We start from the raw sequence: 14,486 nt of genomic DNA, 5'->3' as shown, positions 1-14,486 counted from the left end.
AGATGTACACGTATACCAAAGCGGTATGAAAGCGCGAGCGCAATGTGCATCGCGTGTACATGTAGAAAACGGACCTAACACAGTGTCTTAGGATCGTCTGGCTGTACACGAGCCATTGTTTTTCAAACATACACGTCTCTTCCAACTATGTGCCTTAGGTTTGCCCGGCAGTATCGCATTCTGCGAGAGAAAGAAAGATAAACGGCTGGTGGTATCCGTATCGAAGAGGCGAACTGCTCGGTACCATCCTCCGACGTATTTCCAAAGGCTGACGCGACTCGTGTGTGTATCGTGTTGCCAGACAAGGAGAGGTCCATCGATCGATGGAAACATGGCTTTACGTGACGTTTACATACGTTTAGACGAGTTTACGCGCTCACCTTAGACCTGTCGCCGATGCGAGAGAAGCTCGTATCTGTCATCTCACTGGGAATTGCCGCTAGTTTGCAACTTCCTTTGAGAGTCGTGACGAACTTTGCTTGAAGAGAGGCTGTTAGATTTCATTACGCCCCGCGCGCATCATCGAGGTCAAAGCCATTCTTTCGTGTTCTATGTCGCTAGTATCCGAACCGTTTTCGAGGACAAGACCGACCAAGAGGAGAGTCACATCTACTTCTATGATACATTTTCGACGAGTTCTTTTCGTTCATTTCGCTCTTGTAGCGTTAAGGTCGTAGGTAGGAGCTGATAATTCGAGTATAGGTAGGCACAAAGTATAAAAAATCGGGGCTGATAACGTAGTTCGTGGAAAAGAGGCTGTAATCAGTGTAAATAGAAACGAAGGGGCAAAGGAAGCGGCTAGAAAATTGCAGGGATATCGTTCCAACGAATAGCTCCGCTGCGAAACAACGGTACTTCCGCGGTCGTAAACGTTGCTTGACCGTTAAGTTGACTCTTTTCGCCTCCTTCGAGAGATCTTGTTCTCCTCGTCTTGGTCGTATCTACGCGACCAAAACCGCGAAAATTATTTTCATAACGGCGGGGTATCGTGGAAATAAAAATAAACGGCGAAACTTAATCGGTCGACCGACCGGCGATCGTAGCTCTCGTGAAAGCACGTAGGCTGCAATTCGTAGGTTTATTTACCAATCCGGTACTCGACAGATTACGTAATTGAAGGCGAGGTGGTTCTCCTAAAAATCTCATCAATATTCCTAGCGTGTTCGAGTCAATATACCATCCGCAAGATAGAATTTAATTTTGTTTCCTTTTACGAAAGAACCTTCCGGCTTATTACCTCGCTCTCAAGGCAAACCGTGTCTCTCTATCTCCCTTTCTCCGATTGGCTTTCTCCTCCTCCCTTTTCTTCCCTCGCTGCCGCTTTCGGACACCTCGGTTAAACTTCCATCGAACAAGTTTCAAATGGAATTCTTCTGTCGGCCGTTAATAGCTCGGTAGGAAAGAAATCTGTGGTGGTTTGAAAACGAAGTGGAATAAAAGATCGAAGTCGCCGCTGACTGTGATGGCGGTTGATGATGGACTGCGAAAAGCGTCGCGCGCGCGTGCCCGCAACAATGGCGAACTAAATAAAACACGTGAAAATACGTGATCCGTGAACGAAACAGAAAGGAGGACGGCGGGTGGGACGCGAGCTCGTACAATCGCGAATAATAAATTCCTCGTTGGAGCCTGGTATAATAAACGAAACCGGCTTCATCGGCATCATCGTAATACCTATCATCGTGCGAACTCGTCGAAGAAGAAACGAGCTCGCTCAACAACGCGTGGCGTCGTGTCACGCTGCCAGATCAGGAGAAAAAACGATCGAATTTCACGTGCAGCCTGCAATTCGCGTCGCATCGAAATCACTAGCGACTGTCGCGCTGCATTGGGCGGACAAGCAGAACCTTGATGGTAACTGCCAACGTCATCGATTCCTTCGACGACAGTCTTAGCTGAACGCCTACAAATCGCACGAATCGATAACTTTTCTATATCGCGATCAGCGTCATTTCCACTAGTCTTTGCAGAATTATCGTATCGAATGCTTTGCCATACAACAGAAGGAAAGAGGATGAGACACCGTTTTGTATTCAGGCGCTGAGGGGGGACGGCAGCTCTTGCGCGACCTGCAACGATTATTAATCGTGCCACCGTAAAACATATTAACCACGACACGTCTATGCATCGTTTTCTTCTGAACGTAGCGCGCGAGAGAAAAAGAAGGGAAAGCAAAACAGAGTTGAGGGAGCGGAAGTGGCAGTTTCCGGAATAAAAAAGCTAGCAGCGGAAATTCGTCGCGATAAGAATAATCGAGTCCCGCGAACCATCAGCCTGAAGTCCGTTCCTCGGGGTCGAAGGAGCTCGTTAGGAAACTAAACGCGGCTGTTATTAATCAAACGTTCGCGTATTTGCCAGCAGATCGTTCCTCGGTTCGTACACGCTTGCACGCGGGTTACATTCGCCGGACTGCTTGAACTAATTAGAAAAATTCAGTAAGATAATACCCGAGATAGTCAGCACTTGGAAAACCTGATAATAGTAGAAACGTTCGTCCATTACACGGACGATAAAGACATTAAGCTTAAAGCGCGATACTCTGATTACGTCAAACGACATGCGATTCAACAAGAATCCTATTATTTCATCCGTTTCCCGCGTCGAGAACGTCGTTCGCGTTTCGAGACTCGTGATTCCGCGTAATCTCGAATTAAATTTCAACCGCAGTCGTTTGCTAAAAATTGTCCGAGCTACGATATTCGATTACATGACGCCGGTGTCGACGTCGACGATACCAAACCTACTATACGTTGTATTCTCTACTATACGTCGATCTTTATGTGCGTGCAGAGACGAACTCCGGTGAAAAATCCGAACGAAAGTCGACGAGAATCGATCGACAAGGAAAAACCACATGAAAGACCAGCCTACCGATCTCCAGATTACATCTCTTCATGATTTATCCAATAATGTTCTATACGTATGATAAGACGGTTGATATCGCTGAAAGCTACAACAATCTCGAGGACAAGGCTGATCCCACAGGGAACTATCCGCTAAGTGACTAACTAGCCACCGTGGTAACACGGTATACATATCTCTCTGGTTGGTTCGACCAACAAGAAGTCAGCCAACGTGAGAGCACGAAGACAGAGGAGCGCTATCTCATCGTGGCCGCTTGCTCAGCGGTAACGCGAGACCTCCGTGGTAATAAGACCTGCCCTGGTAATTATTACATTCCCTTCGTGTGAGACGTATATACGTAAGGTAGATTCGCCGTGAGATGGGAGGAAGTGACGCGGTTCAACCGGAACGTGAATTATCGCGTCCCTAAACGACATCCTACCAGAAAACTGCCATCTTTATCGTCTAATTAATCGTTATTTATATCAATCTATTTGATAACCGGTATTTATTTACACGCGACCTGAAATGATGTATATACGTAGCGATGTAAGATCGTCGACGACAATTTGCGCGTAGTATTGGATGAATATCGAAGGACGATCGATGGTAGTGTTATAATTTCGCGAACGGAAATGGAGTAAAATATGTGATCGGTGCGCATTGAACCGTAAAAAGGGCGATCATCGAGAGGAATGCGACGTAAGCCCGAGGCTGCGAACGAAAACTCGTGTATATCTCGCTCCGAATGAGGAAGACGCATCGCAGCCGTTTTCTATCCTACAGGAATTCCAGAATCAGGCCAGAGCGAGCAGCGAGCGGCTGTTATCGCGACCGACAAGACCGAAGACGGAGCGCTTCTCCGAGAGAATAAAAGCCGGCGGAACTCGGACGAGCACGGGACGCACAAATGAAATATTCCTGGCATCTGCGCGTAGACTCTGCGCCTCCAATTTATTTAAAAAAGAAGCGAACGAATAAGGAAGAAGGGAAAAGGATTAGATTTATTCTGAATGCCAGACACGAGAGAGGATAAAAGGCTGGCATCGCTATGGTCTGCACATGGCTCGCTCTTTTCGAAAAGTTAGTTTAACAATCCGCAAAAGAGATGTTACACATTTTAATCCGTTTTTCTCGCAATAAAAACAACGACGGCACTCCCTCGATCCGCGAAAGCCGCAGCGAAAAGGAAATAATGTTAATTAGCGCGGGACGGGTACTTGGCGGGAGTTCATCGTCGCGTTTTCACTTTAAAATTCTCGGATAAAAGTCCTATTTTTCCCCTCGGTGCGCGCTCATGCTGTTTGCACGACGCTTCACGTGCGTTCCTCGTCTATGGGATCCTCTGGAACCCGTTCTCTTCCATATGTCCATACTTTCCACGCGAGATCGCTATGAAAAGGGATCACCGAATCGCGCCGATTTCACCGCAGGATGAACCGTAGATACGAGAACGTCGTATACGTGCCGATATACCGTGTATTTCTCCGTAAGCGAGATATGGCAGGACGACTGAAAGTGCAGCCTTGAATTCACGGCAAATCTGTCGTATGCATAATAAAGCGTCGTTCCATGCAAATCTCCCTCTGCCTCTCTCCTCTCTTCTTTTTTCTTCCTCTTTCTCGATCCCTGCTTAGCTATTTCACTTCCCCGCCGCGCGTTTCAACGAAAGAACGATCGCCTGGCATCGTTCTCCGCTTTATATTTTTCTGGAACTCGTAGCGGTCCACGCGCACAGGGAGAAGTATCGCGAACATTACCGAGCATATATGTACCTCGATTTCGATTCCGTTCAGCTTATCGACCAAGTATCATCCTTATTCAAAGCGTTTTTCTTTTTACAGGAATGCATCGATCGGTCACGTAAAAACTTGGAATCCTAGCGCGGCTGTTGTGAACCGTCGTTCGAACGTTTAAAATGTTTCTACCGTGAATCGTGAAGACGACCGAGTTACCGGGGAAAAGAGGAAGAGGAGGAGGCAGACGAGGAAAAGGAAAACGTGGAAAGGCGAGCGCTCGCGATCGATCGCGCTCGAAACACTTTCACGGCGAAAAGGACGCGGAAGTAGATAAGGACGAAACGTGTCAAAAGGAAGGCGCGAATAACCGAGTCACCAGCTCACGGACCTCGACAGCTGTGGGTTTTCTGGCTAGTCAATGCAGCGCGCCACAGACAATGCTCCATAGAAATTGCCAGATGCATCTACAAGTGCTACCGTTTCAGAGGAAAATGCGACAATGACATCGAAATGCATCGAACGACGTTCCTATCGGGCACCGGAATTGCGTACGTGGTTCGCGTATCAGACGCCACCTTGTGATTCACGATCAATCTAATCGTTGAACGCGTTTTGTTTTTCAAAACTTTGAAAGCGTACTTTCCATCTCGGATCGCGAATTAATATTCCCTGTTGGAGAACTTCAATGAATATTCCTTATATTGGAAAAGTTGAGAGTTGAGAAAGTTACGTAGAATGTGATCGTTTGAAAAATCGTACAGAGTGATAATAAATGCTTTAGAATCACGACGACGTGCTTAAGCTACTCTAAAATGGGAAACTTAGCGCTCTGCATGAAATTACGCGGTATACACGTTTTCGCGAGTTGAAAGTGGCTCGTTTCCCGCGCACAATCGAACATGTTGACATTGGCAGTCGCCGCATAAATCCTGCGAGGCGTATAAATAGACCTCTCGTTCGCAAACGAAAGGTCGTTACCGAATGCACCACGAGTTGCACCACAAGTTACAATACACCGCTACGTCTGATGGATAAGACTTGAAAGGTGGATGGCTCGATGACTTAACTGGTAAAGTACGCGAAAACGCAATTTACTTCGCTCGACTGGCTACCGCAAATTGGGTCGCGTCGAATTCCAATGGCTCGCAAAAATATTTTAATCGACAACGACGATTACATCGTGATATTCTGTTAACAGGGCGAACAATAATCCCCTTGCTCAAGGAAAAGGAAGAGAAGGGAAGGGAAAGGGAAGAAGCCAGAAGAGAAGGAAGAAAAGGGGGAGGAGCGGAGAAAACGAGAGAGGCTTATTACCTCAAATCGCGGCTACTCCATCACCAGACGTTTAATAACCCCAGACCGATTACAACGGGGTTTATCGAAATGGATTTTTTTTTCTATTGGCATAGTTGGAAATTGAAAGGCTCGTCTTGAGAACTACTCGAGTTCCGGGTCTCTGTGGCAAGAAGCAAGCGGTTTATGCAATGGCCGATGCAACGGTATCGAAAGAAGACAGGCGAAGGGACGGTGGGGTGGAAGGAGGTGGAAAGGGGCTCGAGAAGCCCTCCACTGTGTTCTTAGCATTCCATCGAGCATCGTGGTTCGCGGTTAGACTAACCACCGAGCAAAATGGTATAGTATTGGAAGAAAAGGGTTTTGAAAGAGGACGAAAGAAGCGTCGAACCATTCGATTGGGCATATACAGCACGCGCCATTGACGCGATATTAAACGGCGTGGATTTCGCTGGATTCTTGAAATCCAATTGCCATTAAACGCGGAGACCTCCATTCTTCTATCGATCGTTTCTACCAGACAGTGCGTGATCTCGTTATCTAACGATTCCGCGCGTTCATCCGCGAGATACCGTCGATGAAATTGACAGCGAAGCTTGTGAACCGCAGTACGTCTTCATTCGTGAAACGGTTAATCGCAAAAATCTTGCTCGCGATTCCAAGAGTCGCGAGTTTCTTTGCCGCGTACTACAAACAATGTATGTATATAAAGAAACGTTTTCAAGTTCGCCGCGCATTTCCGCAACTACCGTCTCAACGTCTAGAAACCGGTGCGTAATTTACATCGTATTATTAAAGGACAGCGTAGGACGGAGATTAATGAGAAGGGGAAAGAAGGAGAAGCAACGGAAAATCCGATGGAACGAATCGTTTTGCGGACAAGCCACGGCGACGTTATGCGTAAACGGGTCGTGCTCGGTCGACACACGATAATTAAATTTTCAGCGTGGAGGAAAGGTGAAAAGAGGCGGAAAGGCTCGGCGGCGGTAGGTGCAACTCGCGGACCAATTAGGAAGAATTTAACTTTTCCGCACAATGGGAGGTAAAGGTAAATCGAGCGTGGCGCGCGGTACACCGAGACCAGGCGTAGTGTTAACTTCGTTTTACGAGGTTCGTTTGTTTTCACCCCGGTCGGCATACGCTAACTTCGATATCCTGGTGGAACTTTAAATTCGATTCTCGAACGCGAAAGATCGACGTGTCCGAGCCGAGAAGCGGGTCAAATGCGCGCGAACCTTCGCGCCGGAATGAATTGGCATTGCTTATATAGAAGTTCTTTTGTCCAGATTAGGATCGAGAACTACTTTGCGTGTTGGCGAGTACGGCCAGTACACCGCTCAAGGTGGGGTAATAATTAGATTTTCAGGGACGGAGGAAGCCAAGAACGAAATAGGTTTCGTATTTCGTCTTCGCGTTGCGGCGCCATTCTCTCGTTGTTGAGAAAACAGAAAGAAAGAGAGAGAGAGAGAGAGAGAGAAAATACAGGAAAATAAGTACAAATCTGTTCTTCACCGATGATGGCGATAGTCGAACGGCGATCTTTTTTCTTCCTTCCTTCGGAGGCGGGAGCGGAATGATTATGGAGAGCATAGAGGAAAATCATTATCGTGTGCATCGTAGAGAGAAAGAGCCAGTCGGCGTGATAATTAAATTTCCATAGACGAAGACTACGGATGAAAAGGTGGAGTGAGAGGAAAACCGTTGGCGGATAGAAGAACCCGGGGGTAAAAGGTGGAATTATGGTAAACTATGTTCCCCCCGTGACTTTCGTCGTTGTGAATTAACTCACGCTACGCTGCGCACGTTCTGCCGCGTCCACTGGATTTGCTTCTATCTCGAACAGAATATCCGAACGTCCGAAGTCAAGCTCACGGGGACATACCGTAAAAAATTTCCAATTATCTCGCGCGAACCTCCAATTTTTATCGAACTAGTTTGGTGAAAATTCTAATTGACGTCATTATCGTTTACGCGATACTATCGACAAGACATACGACACGATGAACAATACACCTTACAACATAGCCGTTTCCGCTCTGTGACTCGCTGGGAGAGAGTCGACGAGGAGAACACGGTGGTGGTTTCGTGAGTTGCTGCACAAAAGTGGGGCGGAAAAACGGCCAGGAAGACGGGAACTAACAGATAAGACAAATATATTGGAGAGGTATAACGTACGTGGTTATGGCGGAGCATCACAGTGCCGCACGCGAACACCGAGATCTCGATAAATCGTGGTTGAAGCTAGCTCGGGTTGCTTTGAACATTTACACGTTAATAAAATACGTTTCTCATACCGTGATAATAAATTGCCCGAATATTATATGTGGCAGCGATAAACGCAACATTGCAAAATATAATAGAACAGAGAAACCGAATGAGAACGATTGAAAGAGATTTTAAATGAAATGTTCTTTCGCACAGACGTTTTCAAGGTTCGTTGAACGTTCGACGAGATATTACGAGTGACCGTAGAGAGTCGAGGACAGTTTTGGTTGCAAGGTGACGTCACAGTTGTGGACGAAGCGTACCGACAAAGGAGGAGAGAAGTCGCTGCTCGTTTCGAGTGGTATTTCGTCGCCGCGCCACGTTCGAGAGTGCCCGCATGTCGGAAGTATCGAAGACATTAGCATATCGCGTGCGCTTTCACCGAGGTTATCAAAGACACTTTGGGTTTATACCACGGCATGACACGTGCACATAAGAGCAAACAGGGTTCAGGTCTATTTGTCAAAATGCCAATCAAAAAGACCCCCGCTGATAAGAAGACGCTCATCCGACACTAGCCAGCAAATTGCATAATCAAATTTAATATACCGAGAACGATACGAAAATTCTCGAGTTACAAACACGCTACTATTCAGCCGACAGCCAGACGAGTCTAACCAACCACCGAACATTATCGATCTCCATGTATTTCCATTTCATAAGATTCCCTTGGCAGAAACGACGAGTTATTCGACATTGGCTCTAACGTAGTTATCCGATTAGAAGTCTATTTTGCTCAAACACAAGAATTCCGACACTTTGTCCGACACGTATCGTACGAATTTTGGTGAACTGTGACTCCTAAAAAACTTGACAATAATATATTTTTTAAGTATCACCAGTTGCATTAATCTGGCCAGTCTTCTTATTACTTTAGAGCGTTCTTAATCTAATCTTCAACGTAGAAATTAAACAATCTGAAGCGCACATCGAGTAAATCGACTATAACTGCACAATGTTTTCCAATTACAAACATTGGCTTTACTATTACATATTGGATTTCGAAAGTTAAATTAATCGCATCGTAATATCCTATACGTATATATACGTAATTGTGCTGCCTATAGAGAATAGGATCATCGTAGATCAAATTATTTGCAAGTTTGCAATGAAAATCGCACACGCAACGGATCGGATTACCTACACAACGATGCTTCGAATCGAGGCGCAATCGAGTCACGTTCATCTTAATTAATCGTCGTTAATTAAGACAACTACCGAACGAACCTAAGAACCTTGTAACGCTTGTATTATTAATTACCGTTTATAGTGGCTTGCCGGTGAATCGAATTAATGCCCCGGGAACTCAACGAGCTTCTCTAGCCGGCCGCCGGTTGCTCAAACATGATCCGAAAAAATTGCACGCTTAAATTTCGCGCAGGCGAACAATATGTAACCGGATTTCTGCTTCGTAAGACTTTTTAACGACGTCTTTGCTGGTGGTGGAACGCGAGGAAAAGAAGGAAAGAAAAAAAGAAAAAAGAAGAGTGCGCTAAGTGCTTCTGTACGAAGCTCGTACTCCTTGCGACGGATCTATGCGCGATTAGTATTCCACGGAGGTGGATCGAGTCGCGCTGAGATCGACGAACAAATTTTTAAACTCGCCGAACATCGTAGCCTGTAGTCGGTACAGAGCCAACGAGGATTAAGGAACTCGTAAACGCGAAACAACCGTTCGTTTTCCACGAGCAGAGTTCCGTTGGAACTTGTCGTGACTCCGCGTAGATAAAACACAGCTCCTGTATTCGTTTTCTCTCTTAATTATCGAGTGTCTCACGGTCTTCCGCTTTGAGTCGTTCTTCCTTTCCTCTCCACCATTTCTTTCACTCGGTTCTCCTCTTTCCTTCACGAGGGTAAATTAAGAACCGCGACCGTGGCGACATCCGAGAACCAATTTTCCCTAGGAAAAAGTTCCTCCCAAGGGGAGAAAAATAGCGCGGATGCGCTGTGTAACCGGTAATCGGAACGTGAAGACTATTTTCCAACGAGAATTACAAAACGTGTCGCTGCACATCGGTTCTGATTCACGGCGAAGTCTACAACTTCGATACTCCTTTGTTACGCTGCTTTTATCTATTTTCCGGGAGAAACGATAAAAAATGTGAAAAATACGATAATTCGTTAATCGAAGTCACCATTTCCTGACACTTTTTTTACATTGTATGTTCAATGCACGGCGAAACTCGAGGAATTTGTATCGGAACGATAACCGCAGGACAAATTATATTCCCCTCTGTTTATCGGAGATGCAGTTCTTAAATCAGGACGCGTGTTATTCGAGGTTAAAGCAGGTTACTCGATTATATCTGCTCGGATATATCGGTGGAGAGAGGAGGGCTCGATATGCGCATATGCACGTTCCTGACCTAATACAGTTAGCGTACGCTGATACACATATGCAGCCTCATTAACGGCAAAACTTTAAATATTTAATAGAGTAACTTTTTTATTGCGCATATTCGATCGAGAATAGCGTGTGTAACGGATAGCAATAGCCTGGCCGCTCGTTCGGTTAAACCGTTCGGAAACTGGACGTAACCGATCTCGTTCGTTTCATTAGCTCCCGCGGCGAGAGGAAAAAAATCGATCGAGATTAACCGTGTATCGTGGTGTTGATTAAAACGCTGATATATAAGGCTGCCTCGAAGCGTTGCTTCATACCTCGCGCGGCGCCGATGAGAGAGAACCCTAACGCTGTGAAAAAACGGTTCTCGATCTACGGAGCGCAAAACGATTTAGCCGCATTCCCGGCAAAAATCCACCTTTCTCCCGGATGATTTTTGCTCGTGCAACAGTATTAGGAAATCGTTTCGCGGTCCCGATGCATTATAAATAACATTCGCGCGGCTCGTCGTGGATTAGTCCCGCCGACGAAATCTTCAATGAACGGTTTTGTCTAATGCCAGCTGATGAGTGCATCGTGCAGGAATTCTACACGCTTATAAATATCGTTCGTGGCGACGTTTAGAAACCGAGTATCCAAAAGTCATCGTAAACTTGCACAAGTTATGTTCGAAGAGAGAATGAACGTTCAAGGTGATCGCGCGGCAACCCCCGATGAGACAGATCTATCGAGTGGAATACGTATATCGTGGGGAGATGGCGCGTAAATGCGCAGTGGATTAAGTCCGTACCTTGTCAGCCGCAAGACGAGCGACCAGGGCCTCCTTCAGAGGGCCCAGCCAATGGTGTGCCCCGACGAAACGCTTGTTCAGCAATTTCGTATGGGGGGCGGCCTGGGCATATACGGTCTCCAGCTCGAGCACCACCATATTTTCAGACCCAGGGCTGAGATTTCCTCCTCCGCTCTTCTTTTTCTCCCCCTAATCCTTCTGCCGCTCAGCCAACGGACGGGGCTTCGCGAGACGCTAGCATTTATTATCGCGTCCGCTTCGATAATCGTCTCGAATCTATACAACGTTCACGTACACACGCGGGCACAAAAATTCACGGAGAAATCGAAGGAACTTTTCTTTTTTCCGTTCTTCTATCTTTCTTTCTCTTTTCTTTTTTCTTTTTCCTTCTATCGTACTTCCTCGCACTTTTCACGAGTTACGTTTCAATGGAATCTAAAGTTGGATTTCATGTTTCGTAAAGTTACCAAGTTTAGGAGGGAAACGACAGATCGGTGAAACTTTGCGGTAAACCGATGCTGGCATTCCCCCTTTTGATCCGCCAACGATCACTGTTCCGTCAGAATGATCTGTCGCGCGACGATTCGACGGTTGAACATCGCTTTCCGCGTACGCGCGAACGAACAAACGATCGATCACTGTCAAAAAGGTAAACGACAATTACGCGGAACCACGTGGTGTTTCCTTGGTTGCACACACTCCCGAGATTGGACACTGTGTAAAACTATAGTATTGCTCTCGACGAGACACTTGTATATACGTCTAACCGTAATAACAACGGCAAAAAGGAAAGCGACACGGGGGCGATTCTTTTAGAAAGAATCACAGAAGGCACGAAGATTATGCGACTTAAACACGGAAGATCAGGTGATGATACACCTTCGAGGTAGAAGTCATAGTTTCTCTTTGTGACACCGCGGATATACCGTTGAATGGAGCACACACGTACGACACGACAATAGGTTCCTTGTGTCCTGATAATGCGTTCAAGCTGTTCGAGCTTCGTTGGTATCCAGCGTGCTTCGACGAAAGCGCGGTGTAAAGAAGGCCGGTTCTCCGTAGCGAGCCGTTAAGTCCAGCGTGATCCGGGCTTAAGCCGCGCTCGCAACGGTTGCCGCATAGAAAGGCAGTTGAGAACTGACTGCCTCCTCTCGAGCCTCCTCGCTCCCATGGCCCGAGCTTTGAGTGACGCGACGCGACGCGGCCGGTGTGACGCGTACACCCCTCTCTCTTCCTCCCTTTCCCACTCTCCTTTTGCCTCTCTGTTTCTCTCCATCCTAGCCCCCGTTCCTTTCTCTTTCCCTCTTCTAGCCCTGAGCTCGTTCCTTCTCTTTTGGCTCTCCGTGCTCATTCTCCTTTTATCGCTCCCTCTTTTTCGCTCTCATCGTCGTGCATCCGTCTCGTTTCCACTCTTTCGCTCCTCGTTCCTTCTTTCGCTTTTTCATTCTTTCCGTCTTCCTGCTCTCTCCCCTTCCCACTCATCCTTCTCTCTTTTTCTCCATTCCCTCGATCTTTCTCCTTTCCTCTAGCCGTGATTTGCTCCGAACTCTCTCTCGCCAACGAGCAGACAGTTCGTTCTACTCGTGGCAAGACCCAACGAGAATACAGCCCTGTCGCCCTCAGAGACTCCTTCACCCTCTCCCTTCCCTCCCAATGGGCTCTTCTTTTGCCGAGGACACGACAAAGCCACGAGAGCTTCCACGATTTCGCGGGAAGATTCGCCTTGCCGGTTTTCAAACGTATCTCCCTGTACAACCGTACTGCCGATCGACCGGGAATTAATGACCGATTAATCGTCGCGACGCGTCGTGTTCCGTGTTCCGCCTATTCGTGTACGCATAAGCGTACATTTTCCATTCGTGTACATTTTTCCCACTACAGAACCATTTCCGCGTTTTTCTCTGAGCCGGAGAACATTTCTCGGGATCGGCAAACAGACTGCAAACCAAGAGAGCCCTCTTTCCTCGTCGTACCATTCCCGATCGAAGAGAGAACGGCACACCGACTGTCTCAACTTCGACGATTTCCAAGGTCCTTCCAGCTCCCTTTCATTCGCTTCTTTGGCGAGGATACGCCGAACCTAGCGAATCCAACCATTTCTCCTCTAACATTCGACGGTCGTACACCGACTTGCAGAGAATTCATTGATCCCATTCAAGAGCGTTGATGTACTCGAGAATCTGGTTGTACAGCGGACGTGCGTGTTCACGGCGTGTGATTAAATTTCGGCTTTTAATTGCGCTCATAGCGATTCAAACGAAACAGGTGAATAAACGATCGTGCATTAAGATACGCGGAATGCTTGCCTGGTTTAACTCGTCGCTCTTTTTTATGACAAGACCTCGCGAGACGATCTCTGTCATCATTGTTCTCGTTGAAGAAGGAATAAATATTTTCATAGAGAGAAATAACTGCGAGACAGTCCCCTTCCTCTTTTTTGATACACTGCCTGAGCGACGAGAATGAAACTTTGAGAGGTCACCGTCGCTCCTAAAACGACCAAGCAATAAACAGCGCCACCAGTGGAATGTTAAGCGTCGTTTACTGAAAACGAGCCGAGTACGGGTGAGCATCGCAATGCCGTTGACTTCCGGAAAATGAAATTTTCCTTGGCAGCCGATACACACGTACGGGGGTGAGGATCCTACGCGACGTGCCATGCAACCCCTCGATTTCTTGCGGTGTCCGGCGCGCGTACAAGCGCGACTATGATTATTCTGAATAATTCAGTTGCCCAGTGAAAGTAGCACGAGACTTTGCATGTAATTTCCAATATTGACAGACGTTCCTGAGACCCTGTCCCCGAGGCACCCTCCTCTCTATCCTCTCGGCTCCTTCCTTCTCTGTTTCCCTTCTCTCTCTTCCCGTCCAAGTGCTTTTGAGCGTACGGCCCTGCCGCCCCAACCACCTGCACTTGGACGAGGGTGAGACAAAGGCGGGCGCGCGCGCGAGTTTCATGAGATTCAAAAGAAGATGACGACTACCCCCTTCGTGCCTTGGCACACAGAGCGGAGCCAAGAGGGAACTGGCTCACCCCAAAGTACGGCCCTGCCTGTTCTTCCTGCCTGCCCCCGGTGTCGCCTTGCTAGTCGAGAGGTTTGCACGAAGATCAGAAACTCGCTCGCAGGTGAAAAAGTAACTAGAAGTATTAGCACGGCGGCGGCAACGGCGACGATAACGTCGACGAGAGCAGAAATAAGAAGAGCAAAGG

General features: G+C 47.2%; 1 protein-coding gene and 1 long non-coding RNA gene across 4 annotated transcripts in view; one reads left to right on the top strand and one right to left on the bottom strand.

Moving 5' to 3' along the window:
• Pum (pumilio) overlaps positions 1–14,486 on the bottom strand; it is a 63,397-nt gene that overhangs the window by 19,817 nt on the left and 29,094 nt on the right. The gene's annotated exons all lie outside the window — the stretch shown is intronic.
• LOC139986153 (uncharacterized) lies at positions 3,430–5,973 on the top strand. The gene is made up of 3 exons (XR_011799586.1): positions 3,430–3,927; positions 4,689–5,652; positions 5,782–5,973. It is a non-coding gene; the product is annotated as an uncharacterized lncRNA (long non-coding RNA).

Source organism: Bombus fervidus, chromosome 4 (genome assembly GCF_041682495.2).
Source record: "Bombus fervidus isolate BK054 chromosome 4, iyBomFerv1, whole genome shotgun sequence".
Taxonomy (NCBI): domain Eukaryota; kingdom Metazoa; phylum Arthropoda; class Insecta; order Hymenoptera; family Apidae; genus Bombus; species Bombus fervidus.
This window is presented reverse-complemented; position numbering and strand designations above follow the sequence as displayed.